This window comes from Rutidosis leptorrhynchoides, chromosome 5 (assembly GCF_046630445.1).
Source record: "Rutidosis leptorrhynchoides isolate AG116_Rl617_1_P2 chromosome 5, CSIRO_AGI_Rlap_v1, whole genome shotgun sequence".
Lineage (NCBI taxonomy): Eukaryota > Viridiplantae > Streptophyta > Magnoliopsida > Asterales > Asteraceae > Rutidosis > Rutidosis leptorrhynchoides.
The window spans coordinates 218526400-218544724 of NC_092337.1; positions in this window are offsets into that span (position 1 = coordinate 218526400).

The following is an 18325-nucleotide window of genomic DNA, read 5'->3' on the forward strand; positions in this document are numbered from 1 at the left end:
TATTCTCAGGTATTAAAGAAATCTTCCGCTGTACATTAGCTCATTTTAAGGATATTATTTGAAGTCATTCATGGCATATTTCGAAAGACGTTGCATTTGAGTCATTGAGTTCATCAAGATTATTGTTAAGTCAATTATAGTTGAATGTATTATGAAATGGTATGCATACCGTCAACTTTCGGTGTAAAGAAAGTTTGTCTTTTAAAAACGAATGCAATGTTTGTAAAATGTATCATATAGAGGTCAAATACCTCGCGATGTAATCAACTATTGTGAATCATTTATAATGTATATGAACGGGTCCTTTCAGCCAGTGTGCACAATCGATTTTCTGTGGCGTTACTTGGCAGCCGGTGTGCATAGTCGATGTGGCTTGGTTTTCTTTGTTTTAACCGTTTTCGCTCTAAATTCTTAGTTTCTTGTCCGTTTAAAGCAATTCTTATGCCCACACGTTCATAATTAAGTACCCTACAATATAGGATCAACTAAATCATATTTTTCAAAATTTATAAAGTAATTATATTAAACTCGTGTGGATTGTCTTAGCTGATTTTGCACGTTTTCATCCGTTTTCAGAGATTCGTAAAACATAGCATTCGTAATGACATAATCTACCAAATCAAACAAATAAATTCTTATTTTGATGTTAAAGTTAATTACTTTATCATAAATTGAGCTGATATCGGGGATAAAAATGTGACGTTTTAGCCGATATCATATATACATGTTTATGTAGTGGTTAGTAGTGTCATGCACTAGTTAGGTGAAACCAAGTAGTGACACTAGCGAACACTACTGTTTTACTTGTACATGCTATGTTGTTAAATGCTACTACTGGATTGTGAGTGTTGACCTATCTTTGCTGACATTGACCTGATTGGACTTATGAGTTGACTTTTAGTTTGAACTTTGACATTACCTTTGAATTTTGAGTTGACTTATGCGTGTTGGTGTCGAGAATTAGGATTACAATACATTATGTCCCAACCTATCGTATTAGATATTATTAGACCCACTTATATATACTTAGGTTGTTACTTTTATTTGCTATCTATAAGTACTTAAACTCTCACTGTTAGCAAATCTTTTTGGGGTGCAATCAATGTGAGTTGTAGTCCTATCTTTACTTTACATTTTTGGGATGAGAATACATACATCTTTTTTTACGCAATAGACATGGGTGTTTAATTTATTCCACATTGAGTTTTAACCGAAAATCCCCTAGCTTTGGTAATTACTAACTACCGGTTTTGAACTAGTGGGAGAGAATAGGTATATATATGGATCCATAGGGCTTGACATTCCCGCCCGGGCTAGTAGCGCTAGCGGTTTACGGGCGTATATTATTTGAGTTTGGTACACATTGGTTACATGTATTTTAATACAGGGGTACTTATTATTTAAGTTAAGTTTAGTTACTGGGTGCTCAATTTTGTGGAAACTTTGGATGAAATTTTTGATAAATATTTAATGAACTTGTTAAGGATGCTTTCTAGCATGAAAATCTTGTGGTCTATCTTTAATGTTGTTTACGATATTTTGTTTACGATATTAAACCTTCCGCTGTGTGTGTCTCCTACTTGTTCAAGGTGCTACATGGAATCCTATGTGACATGTTCTCCAAACAACATTTGCATTCACATGTTTTTTACTTCGAGTTAGTTTTTGAACAACATTTGACGTTCCAATCAAACTCTTACTTATGGAAATTCTTATTTTTTAGAATCTTGTTATTTTTTAGAAAGTTACTACTTTTTTTAAAAAAAAAATTCTTCCTATTCTTTGCAACTTGACACATTTTGGAAATTTTGATAAAAGACAATTTTATATAAAATGTTGGCTTCTGTAATCGTCGAATCGCGAGTGCCCGAAAATTCCCCATTCCCATCACTGTTGCACCCAAGGGTCTCACGATAGCACCCTAAGTACATCATGGCTACACCAACTTCGGAGTTGAACATTACACTAGAAGGTATAAAAAGGCACCTGTCGCAGTGTCATACCGAATCCTACCACCATCAATCGAGGTTTAGAAACTCAGTCCTTGGGTTCCAAACACTCGATGTCACCCAATGCACAACTAAATGTCCCGTGGTCATACCTACCCGACGAACCTTATGGTTCACTACACCAACAATCTTCCTTGAGAAAACACGCCACAACGAACTCACCTAAACTAAGCAATATAGCCTAACTAAACCCTTCACAACACACTAGGGAATTGCTTGGAAACACCGATGCTACACTCCATCATACACTAATACATCCATCAACACGGGGAAAATTCCATAAGGATTGGGTCTCACTCCCGTGATTTTACCGACCCAAGCACACTCTAATACATCATCTTCGCAGACGACCTGCAACAAGAATCACTACCGGATTCACTAACCCCATACTCAATCGAGTACGGATATCAGCTAAAAAGACATGTTTTTACCCTGGTATTAAGGCCCGGAAATGATAAAGTTCCAAAATTTATGGCCAAAATAAATGGTTTGTTGGTTAAAATTGAAGATCAAGTAATTACAAAGACGATGCAAAAAGAATCAAGCGAAACTGAGCAAAAACGAATATTCTAGAGTGAAAACGATGACAGAAAAGTTGCGACCCCGAAAAACAAGTTACGATCTCGGGAACGAGCAAGATGATCCAAGCAATACAGCAGACCAGGAGCCCACACCGACCTGCCACACCGGCTTGCCATTGTGGAGCCGGCTTGCCATGATCATCAGACACCGGGCATGGAAAACGGGCTTTGCAAACGGCTTGCCTGACACTGGCCACCCATGCCGGCCTGTGTCGCCAGCCTTCCAGGCCGACTTTCCAGTCATTTCCCAGCCAAACTCAAGTCTATAAATGGGGTAATTTAAATCAAATTTTAAACACACTTCAATTCACTTCTTTCTCTCTCTTTCCACCATAATTAGTCATACTGTCAAGGTCTTGGACTCTGAGCGGGAAAATTAGTACCCGGAGAAGAACGTCTATAACGACCCGTTCTAACCCGTCTGGACGAATACATTACATTTGGTTACATCGCGAGGTACCTGACCTCTATATGATACATTTTACAAACATTGCATTCGTTTTTAAACGACAAACTTTCTTTACATCGAAAGTTGACAGCATGCATACCATTTCATAATATATCCAACTATAATTGACTTAATAATAATCTTGATGAATTCAACGACTCGAATGCAACATCTTTTGAAATATGTCATGAATGACTCCAAGTAATATCTCTAATATGAGCAAATGCACAGCGGAAGATTTCCTTAATACCTGAGAATAAACATACTTTAAAGTGTCAACCAAAAGGTTGGTGAGTTCATTAGTTTATTATAAATATTCATTTCCATCATTTTAATAAACCACAAGATTTTCATATTTCATAAACATCATTCTCATATCAGGAATTTCGCAAACTGCATAGAGATAAAAATAATTCATATAGTGAACACCTGGTAACCGACCTTAACAAGATGCATATAGAATATCCCCATCATTCCGGGACTCCCTTCAAACATGATAATTTCAAAGTACTAAAGGATCCGGTACTTTGGATGGGGCTTGTTGGGCCCAATAGATCTATCTTTAGGATTCGCGTCAATTAGGGTGTATGTTCCCTAATTCTTAGATTACCTGTCTAAAAAGGGGCATATTCGGTTTAATAATCCAGCCATAGAATGTAGTTTTAAGTACTTGTGTCTATTTCGTAAAACAGTTATAAAAGCAGCGCATGTATTCTTAGTCCCAAAAATATATATTGCAAAAGCATTTAAAAAGGGAGCAAATGAAACTCACCATACTGTATTTTTTAGTAAAAATACATATGACAATATTGAACAAGTGTAGGGTTGGCCTCAGATTCACGAACCTATAACAATTATATATATTAACACGTATATTTGTAATTGAACAAATAATTATTAGTGATATAATATATATATATATATATATATATATATATATATATATATATATATATATATATATATATATATATATATATATATATATATATATATATATATATATATATGAATTTCATTATATATTATTATATTGTAACTTATCATAATGTATTCAATTTAATTTTTTTTTATATATGTGTTATTATTACTTATAATTTTTTAAGATATATTTATACACTAGATGTAATTTAGTTATTATTATAGTTAGCAAAAATATAATATGTAATACGTAATATACTTTTTATATATAAACTCTTTTATTTGTAAAATCAATAATTGTAATAGTACTAAATAAAAATATTAATACTAATTATAATAAAAATGATAATTTTATGAAAAGATATGATAATAATAATAATAATAATAATAATAATAATAATAATAATAATAATAATAATAATAATAATAATAATAATAATAATAATAATAATAATACTTATAACAATAACAATAATAATAATACTTATAACAATAACAATAACAATAATAATAATAATAATAATAATAATAATAATAATAATAATAATAATAATAATAATAATAATAATAATAATAATAATAATAATAATAATAATAATAATAATAATAATAATAATAATAAAAATGATTACTACCTTAAAGGCTCAAAAAGATAACAAATCGCCTAAGCCGGGACTCGAACCCGCGACCTTCCGTTCACCCACAAACACTCAACACCAATTAACCAATTCAGTTTTTCTGAATTATACCTTAACTAAGTCTATATAACCCTTTCATCTCGGTCCAACAGTAAAACAACAACAACCCAACACACCTCTCAGCCCATTAACTAAACTAAGTTCACGGCCCATAGTTTATTGTGGTTAGGATACGTAACAGAAAAGAAAACATAGCTGTCAATCTACTCATCTTTATCATAATATTTACATCAATATCTTATAATCACCCTTTATCAAACAAATTTTTTATTTTTTTTGGAGTATTGTTTCTAGTGCTTCACATTGTGCCACAACCATCATTTTCTTCATTTATTTAATTGAACAGAAATAGAAGTAGGAGAATCGATCGCCATCATCTTTCTTCATCATCATATACCTCATCATCGTCCTTTACTGCATCAAATAATAACGATACCTCTCCTTCTTTACAAGTCTACGGCCCAAACAAATATACAAGAGTCGGCCCAAGGTAAAAGCTAATACTCCGTAATATTATACCCGTTTTAAGTGGGGTTCTAAAAAAAGAAAACTGGTATAATTAAAGTAGATATAGCCATGTCATCTCAACTAATTCACTTAATTTGTCGGCCAAAGATTTTTAAACTGTCCCTACTTTGCATTTTATAAGGACTTTAATACAATCAAATTGCCAACTCTAATTATGAGTATATATAATCCGTGACCCACGTAAACTTCTATCATATTCACGTTCATCTTTATTATATTTAACTTTGTTATAACCAAAACATCGAGCAGAAGGCTTCCTTGGTTCATGTTTGTGTATTTAATTATATCAACTAAATTCAAGTGGTTTGATATTTGTTGGTGATAATGATTTGTAGCTTCGTTGTGGTTCAAGGTGGCGATGGTGGTTCAAAATATGAACGAAGAAGATCAATATTATGAGAGAGAGAAGAGAGAGAGAGTAAAAGAAGGTGATTGCATGTTTGGTTATGGTGAGAGAGAGAGAGAGTAAAAGAAGGTGATTGCATGTTTGGTTATGGTGTTTGAATTGGGCTGTGGTGGTGATTAGAAGTGGGTTTCATAAGGTGATGAAGGTTGCGTTAGTGGTTTGGGTTGTAAACAGGAAACAAAAATAGTAATCTAGCTGCAGTAGGTTTGATAAGTGATAACATTTTTAAGGTGGTGGGTTTACCGATCGAACAAGAAATAGAACTGAAAGTAAACAAGGTGATAGTTGTGGTTAATGATGGTGATTGGTTTTCCTGTCAAAAGGGCAAAACAATAAGTTTAAATGTTGTTGTGGTGTTCGACAAAAAGAAATATAACCCAGACGTGTCCAACATGGGATAGATGATTCGATGGTGGTGGTCTTAGTTGATTTGAGTAGTCATGAAGAAGATGAAGGGTAAGGGTGGTGTTGAATTGATTCTTGAGTTATGGTGTTGTGTTACCTAGATAATTAAGGTGATTGAACATTGGTGTGGTGGAGATAATCAGTGAAGATGGTGGTAATTAAGCGGTGCTCACAGTTGAAGATATAGAAGAAAAAAAGAGATGGTGGGTTGGTTGAATGTAGCAAAGAAGGATTAAACATCTTCTCTCAACTTGCATATATATGTATATGTATATTAAATTAGTTGGCACACCCACACACAACTCCTTATTATTGAGTTCAGAGAATCACGGGGTAAATATTAATAATAATATAATAATAAATAATGATAAGAAAACGTGGGATAAATACAGTTAAGCAGCCTCTTTGTTGGATTTTATGTGCCGACAGTTTTAAAAGGATATTATTTTGTACCCGTTGATAAATTTGTGGCTGATAAAAGTTCTCAGAAAAATTCCAAATTTTTATATTAATTATCTATATTTATTTCAGTCATTATGGTATAAAGTTCGGTCATTAACGATTAAATAAAAATTACATTAATTATTCACTCCCAATCCCAAGTAACATATAAAAAGTTTTAAAATTTAACAAATAGTTCCTAAATATATTTTTACTAAGCCTATAATTTATAGAACTCATTTTCGGATCACCGTTTATTTTAAAATCATATAAGTTCGAATTAAACTTCTATAAATAATAATCGAAACATCCAACAAGTATTACAATTATTAAATAATTATTTTTAATATATTTTATTTATATATAGATGTGTTTTAAATAATAATTATCATAATATCCTATTTTTATTTTATTTTACAAAATTAATTTTTAATATCAACAACTTATAATACTTCAATTTATATATTTATATACACGCATATCTATTTACAATTAATTGTTCATGAATCATCGAGCACAGTCAAAGGGTAATTGATTTCATGAATATAATTTTAAAATTTTCGAGACTCAACATTACAGACTTTGCTTATCGTGTCGAATCCATATATAATGATCAAGTTTAAATTTAGTCGGAAATTTTCGGGTCGTCACAGTACCTACCCGTTAAAGAAATTTCGTCCCGAAATTTGAGTGTGGTTGTCATGGTTAATGATAAATATGTTTTCATGACGAATATGAGTTGATAAATAGAGTTTTATTTCCATAGAATAATATGAATAAGACAATTCGATTACTCGAAGAGTACGAGTGAAGCTATCGCAAAAGAGTGAAATGAGAAAATAAAGTTTCGTCATATTTTTTTTGACGTAGATAGGGTTGATTTTCGGAGTTCAAGGTTTTTAGAGAAAATCTTCGTGATCTATATAAGATTTGATTCTTTGAAAATTAAGGAAATTAGGATCTTCTTTGATTAGATGTGATAATCTGTTTTGATTTCTCTGCCGGATATTTTACTATAAATCCACCCTCTTCATTTCCTTTTTATTTTGGAGTTCCATTCTTTTGTTTTCTTTTCCCGAACTTAAGTCCAGCGAATAATGGTTCAGAATTCGTAGGTATTGAGTTTCGAATGAACATGACTAATGTTCTAAGAGAGATTGTATTAGCACTATCTTGATTGGTTAAATTACCAGAATTCAAGAGAAAAGATAGAATTTTCAGAAAGATATGTTCTTGATATGTTTGGAGATTAGATAGAATGTAAAAGTCGTGTAACATGGCACATGATGACGTTATGGTTTGTGAATCATCACGTTTCATTAGAAACTCAGCATGACTTACTGTAATATAATCATGTTGATCAAGTGTCATTATATTATACTAACTCATGCTTCAGTTCCCAACACTACTTCAAAAGTATTCTTATTTTAAACTCGAAGGTTTACAGAATATAGAAACTAAAATAGTTTCCTTTTATGATATAATAGAGATAGCGCAGAGAGATAATTAATATCGGACGAGAATATTTATGAAGATATCTTCAGAAATATTGAGGATAATAATAATGAAAGATACGATAATATCTTAGAATTTTTGAATCAAATTGTGATGAAGAAATTCATTCGCGATGATTTAGAGCGATTAAGGAGCAAGATATTCACTAAAGATTTTATCAGAAATAGAATCATCAGGATTCTTTATGTACAAGTTTAGACCTTGTGATTTGTTCAAAGTCTCCTTCATGATTTGCTCAATCCATTTTTTTTTCCAGTTCAAATTTTCCATTGATTGTTTCCAACACTCCATTCTTTATCATTAAACTTTTGACTGTTAAGGCAGTCTTCAGTTTTCACTGCTTCATCAGCTTTTTTAAAGTTCAATGTATTGATTCGTAGGCTGGGTGCTTTTCAGAATGGAAGATCATAATTCTAAGAGATGAATGTTATATGTATACATATAACTATTGATGTAGAAACGCTACGAGATTCAAAATACAGATTTGCTGATTCCCGGTAATTGGTACATCTGTTCTTATTATAAGATGCAGGTGACTATACATTCGGGTTTCAACCAACATATATAATGATTTTTCGGAGAGACTTAAGCCATCGAGTAATGAAGTTGTTGGTAACTTTACTGCTAATGTGGTGGAATATGAAAGGTTCTCCGGTAACGATGAAGAAGGCAAACTTATATATATAAAGGTTATAATAAGGCTAATTCGAATGAAAGTCGAAATTGATTTGCTGGATCTGTGACAAAATTGGCTAATTTGAAAAAGAATAGCAACGTTATTTTCGGTAATAACAATGCCAAAGAAGCTAGTACATATACGTGTTAAATGTTTACTCAGGTTTCGAGTGTTTTCAGGTGCATAACTATATGCATCAATATTTTCTTCCGTAGATGAAGTGCGGTTGGTTCACCCTCTCGAGTGAGGTGTTTTCAAGAATCATGACAGGTTTGAACGCGAATTGTAATCGTCAAGATACAAATGAGGTTTAAGATGAAATCAAGTGGCAAACTTGAAGAAATGTTTAGTTTCATATGTTATAATCAATATTTTAATTCATTTTAATTGTCCAATGTCATTAGTCCATAGTTAGGAGTCCACAATTAGTAGTTCAATAATTCATATATAGTTTAATATATAATATTCGAATTAATTATTACTTGTCGTGACCCGTTATATACATGTCTCAGACTCGATCAGAACTCAAAGTATATATATTATTTAGAATCAACCTCAACCCTGTATAGCTAACTCAAACATTACTGCATATAGAGTGTCTATGGTTATTCCAAATAATATATATAGATGCATCGATATGATATGTCAAAACATTGTATACGTGTCCCGATATTTAAAATGCGTAAAATAAATAACAGAAATTAAATGACGATAAATAAAATTGCGAGAATTTAAATTTCGATAATTAAATTGCGATAATTAAAATGTAATACGGATTTAATCAGTTAGCTAGGAACAGTTAGCTAGGAACAGTTAGCGTGGATTCTTATCAAAATTCTTCTCATAGTTAAATTGTTTGTTTCTAACAAATTTTATTTTTGTCCAATGTTTTCTTCATTATGCCACTTGTTGAATTCTGATAGGTCAAAATCCAAATATAAAATTGAATGAAAATGATTATTCTGCGGTGAACGGATACGTATATCTGTGGATGTAAGTAGGATAGTAAATGATTGTTGGATCAGATTGGAAGAATGTACTGTGTAACTTATTAATGTGAAATTTAAATATTTCTTGGGTATTACCTACCCGTTAAAATATTTTCACCATTAATAGTTTGTACAAAAGAATTTTTAATTACAATCTTTATGAAAACATATATACATATATATTTTCTTCAGATGTAATCATGGATTTAATGAGTTAATATAACATTAAACTTATTTGATTTATCGTGTAGTGACCCGAACTTTTCCATGTTTATATTTATATATATATTAAATGAAATTGTTATTTACATGATTAAGTGTTTCCAACATGTTAAGCAATCAAACTTGTTAAGACTTGATTAATTGAAATAGGTTTCATATAGACAATTGACCACCCAAGTTGACCGGCGATTCACGAACGTTAAAACTTGTAAAAACTATATGATGACATATATATGGATATATATATAGTTAACATGATATTATGATAAGTAAACATATCATTAAGTATATTAACAATGAACTACATATGTAAAAACAAGACTACTAACTTAATGATTTTGAAACGAGACATATATGTAACGATTATCGTTGTAACGACATTTAATGTATATATATCATATTAAGATATATTAATACATCATGATATCATGATAATTTAATAATTTAACATCTCATTTGATATAATAAACATTGGGTTAACAACATTTAACAAGATCGTTAACTTAAAGGTTTCAAATCAACACTTACATGTAACGACTAACGATGACTTAACGACTCAGTTAAAATGTATATACATGTAGTGTTTTAATATGTATTCATACACTTTTGAAAGACTTCAAGACACTTATCAAAATACTTCTACTTAACAAAAATGCTTACAATTACATCCTCGTTCAGTTTCATCAACAATTCTACTCGTATGCACCCGTATTCGTACTCGTACAATACACAGCTTTTAGATGTATGTACTATTGGTATATACACTCCAATGATCAGCTCTTAGCAGCCCATGTGAGTCACCTAACATATGTGGGAACCATCATTTGGCAACTAGCATGAAATATCTCATAAAATTACAAAAATATGAGTAATCATTCATGACTTATTTACATGAAAACAAAATTACATATCCTTTATATCTAATCCATACACCAACGACCAAAAACACCTACAAACACTTTCATTCTTCAATTTTCTTCATATAATTGATCTCTCTCAAGTTCTATCTTCAAGTTCTAAGTGTTCTTCATAAATTCCAAAAGTTCTAGTTTCAAAAAATCAAGAATACTTCCAAGATTGCAAGTTTACTTCCAAGTTTTCTAAATCCATTCCAAGTAATCATCCAAGATCAAGAAACCTTTGTTACTTACAGTAGGTTATCTTTCTAATAGAAGGTAATAATCATATTCAAACTTTAATTCAATTTCTATAACTATAACAATCTTATTTCGAGTGGAAATCTTACTTGAAATTGTTTTCGTGTCATGATTCTGCTTCAAGAACTTTCAAGCCATCCAAAGATCCTTTGAAGCTAGATCTATTTTTCTCATTTCCAGTAGGTTTATCCAAGGAACTTAAGGTAGTAATGATGTTCATAACATCATTCTATTCATACATATAAAGCTATCTTATTCGAAGGTTTAAACTTGTAATCACTAGAACATAGTTTAGTTAATTCTAAACTTGTTCGCAAATAAAAGTTAATCCTTCTAACTTGACTTTTAAAATCAAGTAAACACATGTTCTATATCTATATGATATGCTAACTTAATGATTTAAAACCTGGAAACACGAAAAACACCGTAAAACCGGATTTACGCCGTCGTAGTAACACCGCGGGCTGTTTTGGGTTAGTTAATTAAAAACTATGATAAACTTTGATTTAAAGGTTGTTATTCTGGGAAAATAATTTTTATTATGAACATGAAACTATATCCAAAAATTATGGTTAAACTCAAAGTGGAAGTATGTTTTCTAAAATGGTCATCTAGACATCGTTCTTTCGACTGAAATGACTACCTTTACAAAAACGACTTGTAACTTATTTTTCTGACTATAAACCTATAATTTTTCTGTTTAGATTCATAAAATAGAGTTCAATATGAAACCATAGCAATTTGATTCACTCAAAACGGATTTAAAATGAAGAAGTTATGGGTAAAACAAGATTGGATAATTTTTCTCATTTTAGCTACGTGAAAATTGGTAACAAATCTATTCCAACCATAACTTAATAAACTTGTATTGTATATTATGTAATCTTGAAATACCATAGACACGTATACAATGTTTCGACCTATCATGTCGACACATCTATATATATTTCGGAACAACCATAGACACTCTATATGTGAATGTTGGAGTTAGCTATACAGGGTTGAGGTTGATTCCAAAATATATATAGTTTGAGTTGTGATCAATACTGAGATGCGTATACACTGGGTCGTGGATTGATTCAAGATAATATTTATCAATTTATTTCTGTACATTTAACTTTGGACAACTAGTTGTAGGTTACTAACGAGGACAGCTGACTTAATAAACTTAAAACATCAAAATATATTAAAAGTGTTGTAAATATATTTTGAACATACTTTGATATATATATGTATATATTGTTATAGGTTCGTGAATCAACCAGTGGCCAAGTCCTACTTCCTGACGAAGTAAAAATCTGTGAAAGTGAGTTATAGTCCCACTTTTAAAATCTAATATTTTTGGGATGAGAATACATGCAGGTTTTATAAATGATTTACAAAATAGACACAAGTACGTGAAACTACATTCTATGGTTGAATTATCGAAATCGAATATGCCCCTTTTTATTAAGTCTGGTAATCTAAGAATTAGGGAACAGACACCCTAATTGACGCGAATCCTAAAGATAGATCTATTGGGCCTAACAAACCCCATCCAAAGTACCGGATGCTTTAGTACTTCAAAATTTATATCATATCCGAAGGGTGTCCCGGAATGATGGGGATATTCTTATATGTGCATCTTGTTAATGTCGGTTACCAGGTGTTCACCATATGAATGATTTTTATCTCTATGTATGGGATGTGTATTGAAATATGAAATCTTGTGGTCTATTGTTACGATTTGATATATATAGGTTAAACCTATAACTCACCAACATTTTTATTGACGTTTAAAGCATGTTTATTCTCAGGTGGATACTAAAAGCTTCCGCTGTTGCATACTAAAATAAGGACAAGATTTGGAGTCTATGTTTGTATGATATTGTGTAAAAACTGCATTCAAGAAACTGATTTCGATGTAACATATTTGTATTGTAAACCATTATGTAATGGTCGTGTGTAAACAGGATATTTTAGATTATCATTATTTGATAATCTACGTAAAGCTTTTTAAACCTTATTTATGAAATAAAGGTTATGGTTTGTTTTAAAAATGAATGCAGTCTTTGAAAAATGTCTCATATAGAGGTCAAAACCTCTCAACGAAATCAATTAATATGGAACGTTTTTAATCAATAAGAATGGGACATTTCAGTTGGTATCCGAGAATTGGTCTTAGAGAACTAGAAAATTTGCATTAGTGTGTCTTATCGAGTTTGTTAGGATGCATTAGTGAGTCTGGACTTCGACCGTGTTTTCTTTAAAAATGATTGCTTAACATTTTTGTTGGAAACTATATATTATTAACATGTATATATTATGTGATATATTAATCTCTTAACATGTTTGATATTGTGTGATAGATGTCTACCTCTAGCACAAATCCCATTCACTCACCTAATAATAACGAAGAGTCGAATATATATTGGACTGATTCACAAGTTCCCGAAGAAGAACCGGAAGAAGAATCAGAACCGGAAGAAGAATCAGAACCGGAAGAGGAGGAACCGGAGAGGAAATAGAACCGGTGGGGGAAATAATAAAACGGTTAAGTAAAAGAAAATCCTCAACCAACCGACCAAGATTAATTATTTTCAATGGTGTTTCCGCCAAGGAAGCAAAATATTGGGAGGATTACCAATTCTCCGATGAATCGGATTCCGACGAGAATTCCGATGATGTTATAGAAATTACCCCAACTGAATTTAAAAAGGCAAAAGAAAATAATAAGGGAAAGGGCATAAAAATAGAGAAATCTAATTCCAACCCCGATGAACTTTATATGTATCGTCAACCCCAGAAGCCCTTAAGTTGTAACAATGACCCGGGAACCTCTAAACCCCCAGGTTTTCTAAATCGTTGTGGAAAACGACAGCTCGTATTAGGGGAACATCATATATCCCTAGAAACTTGGCAAAACGAACCAAAACCGAAGAAGAAGAAGAAATGAGAGAGTCGGAATAAGATAGTTGTATTCGTGTGGTGTAATATATGTAATATAGTGTGCTTATGCTTTATGATATATGTAAAAATTGCTTGTATTAATAAGTATTTTTTTTTATGAATCTAACTCTTGTCTATTTTACAGTATAAAAACACAAAATGGATAGACAACCCAATATTTTAAGAGACCTACCCGGAGACATGATTGATGAAATCTTGTCTAGAGTCGGTCAGAATTCTTCGGCACAACTATTTACGGCGAAATCAGTTTGTAAGACATTTTGAAGAACGTTCCAAGAATGTCTTGGTTTATAAGAGACTTTTGTTTGAAAGATGGAGGATATCACATTGGGAAACCCATAAGTTACGATGTGTTTACTTTGACGCATATATTGCGGGGAACCCAAATGCTATTTTACGCAACGGGTTAAGAAATTATTTTGACTCAATGTATCCGAATATAGGACTTCATGATTTAGAAAAAGCGGCTAACATGCAACATAAAGAAGCATGTTATGCTTACGGGTTATTAATGTTCGCTTCTCACGAAAGTGAGAACAAGAACATCGGGCTACAACTATTAAACAAAACATTTCCACAAGTAACGGACTCAGTAGTTGGGGTGAGAAACAAGGTTTTTAGATTGTTACGGGACTGTTGGACATTACGTAACCCTTATCCCTTTGATGACGTTACAACACACTGTCTTATCAACAGCCATAACGGTTATGTTCCACAAGACCAAGGATGGGAAGTAGTCCTAGTAAAACCAGAATGCATGACTTGTTTCTGGACGTATGAATTACGTGTCTTTATTGCCTTTGCTGAACGACTTGTGTACTAGCTAGAATTATCTTCACAACTATCTTGTATCAAAGTTATTGTGTGCTATATTTCATTCTTTATGTAAAATAAGCGGTATTGTAAGTTTGTAAAATATTGTATAAAAGTTTGAACTCGAAATATTATTATAATCAGTTTTTCATATAGAATTGTAGTAGTTGAATTGTATATTAGCTACTAAGTATGAACTTAACGGGTAGGTACTACCCAAATTTAAACTTATAAAACGCTAATATGAAGAAAAAGCTTTTATAAATGAGTTCATATTATGCTATGAAATACTATTAACTACTCTTAATATTCTGTATGATTAACTTGTTCCATTTGACTACTTTGAAGGAAATGGCACCGACTACTCGACACACCGTGAATATGAATGAAGAGGAATTTCGTACTTTTCTAGCTTCAAACATATCCGCAGTACAGGCTGCGCTACATACCAACAATAACCTTGGATCTAGCAGTACAGGAAATCGTGTAGGATGCACCTACAAAGAATTCACTGCCTACAAACCTTTGGAATTTGATGGAACCGAAGGACCGATCGGATTGAAACGGTGGGTCGAGAAGGTCGAATCGGTGTTTGCCATAAGTAAGTGTACTGAAGAGGACAAAGTAAAGTACGCTACGCATACCTTCACAGGTTCTACGTTAACATGGTGGAATACCTATCTAGAGCAAGTGGGACAAGATGATGCGTACACACTACCGTGGTCAGCATTCAAGCACTTGATGAACGAGAAGTACCGTCCTAGAACCGAGGTCAATAAGCTCAAGAAAGAACTTAGAGGGTTACGAACCCAAGGATTTGATATTACCACGTACGAAAGACGATTCACAGAATTGTGCCTATTGTGTCCGGGAGCGTTCGAAGATGAAGAAGAGAAGATCGACGCGTTTGTGAAAGGATTACCGGAAAGAATCCAAGAAGATATAAGTTCACATGAGCCCACCTCCATATAAAAGGCATGTAGAATGGCTCACAAACTAGTGAACCAGATTGAGGAAAGAATTAAAGAACAGACGGCTGAAGAGGCCAATGTGAAGCAAGTCAAAAGAAAGTGGGAGGAAAACGGTGATAAGAATCACCAATACAACAACAACAGCAATTACAATAATAATCGCAACAATTATCCCAACAATCGCAACATCAATCGCAACTACAACAAACGGCCCAACAACAACAACAACAACAACAACAACAACAACAACAACAACAGCAACTACAACAATCATCCCAACAATAATAACAACCGCAACAACAACAACAATCAGAAGCAGCTATGCCAAAGGTGTGAAAAGTATCACTCGGGGTTCTGCACCAAATTTTGCAACAAGTGTAAAAGAAATAGTCATAGCGCGGTGAAGTGTGAGGTCTACAGACCAGGGGTTAACAGAACGAAAGGAACAAATGGTGTCGGAACAAGTAATGGCGGAGCAAGTAGTGTCGGAGCAAGTTATGCCAATGTAGTTTGTTATAAATGTGGAAAACCGGGCCACATTATTAGAAATTGCCCGAACCAGGAGAACACGAATGGACAAGGCCGCGGAAGAGTTTTCAATATTAATGCGGCAGAGGCACAGGAAGACCCGGAGCTTGTTACGGGTACGTTTCTTATTGACAATAAATCTGCTTACGTTTTATTTGATTCGGGTGCGGATAGAAGCTATATGAGTAGAGATTTTTGTGCTAAATTAAGTTGTCCATTGACGCCATTGGATAGTAAATTTTTACTCGAATTAGCAAACGGTAAATTAATTTAAGCAGATAATATATGCCGGAATCGAGAAATTAAACTGGGTAGCGAAATATTTAAGATTGATTTGATACCAGTAGAGTTAGGGAGTTTTGATGTAATAGTTGGCATGGACTGGCTGAAGAAGGTGAAAGCAGAGATCGTATGTTATAAAAATGCAATTCGCATTGTACGAGAAGAAGGAGAACCCTTAATGGTGTACGGAGAAAAGGGCAACATGAAGCTACATCTTATTAGTAATTTGAAGGCACAAAAACTAATAAGAAAAGGTTGCTATGCTGTTCTAGCACACGTCGAGAAAGTACAAACCGAAGAAAAGAGCATCAATGATGTTCCCGTCGCAAAAGAATTTCCCGATGTATTTCCGAAAGAATTACCGGGACTACCTCCACATTGATCTGTTGAATTTCAAATAGATCTTGTACCAGGAGCTGCACCAATAGCTCGTGCTCCTTATAGACTCGCACCCAACGAGATGAAAGAACTGTAAAGCCAACTGCAAGAACTATTAGAACATGGTTTCATTCGACCAAGCACATCACCATGGGGAGCTCCTGTTTTGTTTGTCAAGAAGAAGGATGGTACATTTAGGTTGTGTATTGACTACAGAGAGTTGAACAAACTTACCATCAAAAACCGTTATCCACTGCCGAGAATTGACGACTTATTTGATCAACTACAAGGCTCGTCGGTTTATTCGAAGATCGATTTACGTTCTGGATATCATCAAATGCGAGTAAAGGAGGATGATATTCCAAAAACTGCTTTTAGGACGCGTTATGGTCATTACGAGTTTATGGTTATGCCGTTTGGATTGACTAACGCACCAGCTGTGTTCATGGACCTTATGAACCGAGTGTGTGGGCCATATCTTGACAAGTTTGTCATTGTTTTCATCGATGACATACTTATTTACTCAAAGAATGATCAAGAGCACGAAGAACATTTGAGAAAAGTGCTAGAAGTATTGAGGAAAGAAAAACTGTACGCTAAGTTTTCAAAGTGTGCATTTTGGTTGGAAGAAGTTCAATTCGTCGGTCACATATTGAACAAAGAAGCTATCCAGGTGGATCCGGCAAAGATAGAAACTGTTGAAAAGTGGGAAACCCCGAAAACTCCGAAACACATACGCCAGTTTTTAGGACTAGTTGGTTACTACAGAAGGTTCATCCAAGACTTTTCCAGAATAGCAAAACCCTTGACTGCATTAACGCATAAAGGGAAGAAATTTGAATGGAAGGATGAACAAGAGAAAGCATTCCAGTTATTGAAGAAAAAGCTAACTACGGCACCTATATTGTCATTGCCTGAAGGGAATGATGATTTTGTGATTTATTGTGACGCATCAAAGCAAGGTCTCGGTTGTGTATTAATGCAACGGACGAAGGTGATTGCTTATGCGTCTAGACAATTGAAGATTCACGAGCAAAATTATACGACGCATGATTTGGAATTAGGCGCGGTTGTTTTTGCATTAAAGACTTGGAGGCACAACTTATATGGGGTCAAAAGTATTATATATACTGACCACAAAAGTCTTCAACACATATTTAATCAGAAACAACTGAATATGAGGCAGCGTAGGTGGATTAAATTGTTGAATGATTACGACTTTGAGATTCGTTACCACTCGGGGAAGGCAAATGTGGTAGCTGGCGCCTTGAGCAGGAAGGACAGAGAACCCATTCCAGTAAAATCTATGAATATAATGATTCACAATAACCTTACTACTCAAATAAAGGAGGCGCAACAAGGAGTTTTAAAAGAGGGAAATTTAAAGGATAAAATACCCAAAGGATCA